A 2,850-nucleotide genomic window follows, 5' to 3' on the forward strand; every position below is an offset into this window, starting at 1 on the left:
GCGCCGCGGGACCTCCTGACGCGCATCAACGCGTCTTCACATTGACTTAACATTGAAATCACTCGCGCTTCACGCCTCTACCGTGGTTGGTGTAAACGCAGCATTAGCCTTGGTTTGCTTTTTTATTTTTGGTTTGTTGCTTGAACAAAAATCAGGTGGTTTCAGAAAATTTAGTATGGTGTTTTTATAGTACATTTTCTCCTTTATGGTGCTACTCTTTACTTTCATTTTGTGGAAAATAGCAGTCAGAATATTTTTCAAATTTTCCATTTATGTCACACAGAAGAAATTCAATAAGTAGTCTTATATGATGAAACTTTTAATTTATAAATAATAACAGTGTATAGCGATCAGCATCAAGCTTTTAAAAAACATTCAAAAGTATCAGAATGGTCCCATGTGGCACGTGCCATATATTTCCAATTATTCTGCTGGTATACATTAGGGCTGTCACTTTTGAGAAAAATCAAATTAGAATGGATTTCGAATATCATGCAATGTATCCGAATATTATTCGAATATCTAGGTGCCCCCGCGCGCATTAAAAAAAAATGTAATGGAGATTCAATTTATTAACAGTGAAAGTCATAAACGGGGCTGTCTGCATTACTTTTTTTACTTAATGTTTTAAACAGCAGGTTATCAACTTATGAATAACAACGACTCAAAACAGGTGACAACTTAAACAGCAGCAGGAGAAAGGCATATAGCCAAGCCCAAACAAAATCCGCGACCGCAGATTTCGGCGGAAAACTGATGCTGAATTCCGCGGATATAATGCCCTTCATTGACAAGCACACATATCCCGTGCTTGAGCGTGTTTGTGAGAAGAAATCTCATTGACAACAAGCACACATACAAATACTATCTTGCGCGTTTGTGAGCCGTCATTGACAAGTGCATTATCTCTGCGCGTGTTGTTTACTTGACCGTTTTTAATGATAGAGAGCGCAAACCATTTGATACTTGAGATGAAATTAAACTTACCGCTGAGTTAAGCAGAGCTCACTTGACTCTGTCGTCTATGTGACGTGCAACAGTCAGCACATGATCATTTCACATCCGTTTACAAGACAAATTCTGTTGTTGTTTAATATAAAGTTTACATTGAGTTGTAAACATGATGAAATTATCTTCATACATGTTAATTTCATAATGTGAACGTATTAACACAAGCTTTTTATTCTGCTATAATATTTAACATTAAAAACAATAATATGTAAAACTATACAAACTATAATTCTATCTTGAAATGCACATTAGGTTTCAATTTGATTCCCTCTCTTTGATTCCCGCCCAGAGAGCCGCATTCTCAGACCCCTCGTTTTTCGAGACAGCGATCAAATTGGATCGGATAAACATTTGAAGAAACGTGAGTATCGTTAATTTTATTAAGCGAATTATACTCATTCAAATTCTTTTTTTAATCAAACTACTTTAGCTAATCGATAACCCAACATATAAGTACATTTAATATTTGTAAAGATAGATTGTAACAAAATTTGAGCCGTTAATGTATGTTTTTTTCGCCTTTTCCCCCCGAAAACATTTATAGCTAAATAACATAGCTAGCTAACGTTAGCTTTTAACCTTGGACTTTTTTTAGACAAGCCATTGTAAAAATTTGATTAAAATTTGTTGACATTAAAGTAGACTAATTAAATACATTAAGGGGTGGTTTCCCGGACTAGGATTACTAGTCCTAGACTAAAATAAATATAAGAGCTGCCCAAACTGAAAACAACTTATGTCTTAAAATACATCAGTGGCCATTGCTTGGCCTCAAAATGTACACAAGTAATGTTTTTAATAAGGCATGTTTGATCAAACTAGTTATATTTTCTAATTAAACTAAGGCCTAGTCCTGACTTAAACTAATCCCTGTTTGGGAAACCACCCCAAAGTGTGTTAATATCAAAGAATGTCATCATTAATTATTTAATCTGATTTACATTTGACCTTTTTTTAATTACCGGACCTTTTCTCCTTAAACTATAAATTGAATTATTTAATGCAGGAAAAATTATTTTACTTTATATAATTTATGTAGACTACTTAAATGAGCTCTTAAAAAAGAAAGTATTAAAATGAATCAATATCAATTTAACTGTGATATTAAGTTGCTGCCAGCCATTAACAACTCATACAATTGACTAATAATCAAATGTACTATGCCTTCACTATTTATTAACCAGCCTATGATATTAACATGTCAGCTAGAATGTGTCATTTGGCCTTTTGTTTGGGTTCCTTGTATGGACTCTGTGGAGTGGTCTTAAAATTAGAATTCAAACGGGGACTCACTTCCAGAAATTCCAAAATGTCACAAATGATGCAGTGATTTTGACTACCATCAAAGTGGTTCCCCCTAAAGCCATGTGTGCCTGTCTACATGGACAGTGAGCTGCAGTGTGCTATTCTTTTTCAATGCCTCAAAGCTCTGCTTTATAAATCTAAAACTCAACTGAACTTCAAGAATGAAGTGGAGTTTATTTGTAGTTTTCTTTTTTCCTGAAGTAGGCCCAACATGTTTGTCAATTGGATTGTTTCTATTATTGTCATATATGCAATGTTTTTATATAAGTTAATTTATGTATTTGTTTATATAGACAGGCCATTATTCATGGCCTATGTGAAATGCAGGCATTATCCTGGCAGGAAGCTGAGCAGGTGTTCCTCAGTGGCCCTTCTTATCACTCTAGGTATGCTTGTAATTTGTATTTGCAAAAAAATAGTATTTTTATTACACACCATTTTTGACAATGGCCTTCATGTTTTATTTTAGTGAAGTCGAGGAATTTGAAGGAGCAGTTTCCAAAAGACAGAAGAAGGAAAAAATCACCTGCAGGA

At 34.4% G+C, this 2,850-nt stretch overlaps 1 long non-coding RNA gene across 1 annotated transcript; it reads left to right on the forward strand.

Annotated features, from left to right (window-relative positions):
- Positions 1 to 1,312: 1,312 nt before the first annotated feature.
- LOC135718523 (uncharacterized) lies at positions 1,313 to 2,850 on the forward strand. Its single transcript, XR_010520880.2, has 3 exons — positions 1,313 to 2,399; positions 2,614 to 2,702; positions 2,786 to 2,850. It is a non-coding gene; the product is annotated as an uncharacterized lncRNA (long non-coding RNA).

The sequence above is a fragment of the Paramisgurnus dabryanus genome, chromosome 10, assembly GCF_030506205.2.
Source record: "Paramisgurnus dabryanus chromosome 10, PD_genome_1.1, whole genome shotgun sequence".
In the NCBI taxonomy this organism is placed as follows: Eukaryota; Metazoa; Chordata; class Actinopteri; order Cypriniformes; family Cobitidae; genus Paramisgurnus; species Paramisgurnus dabryanus.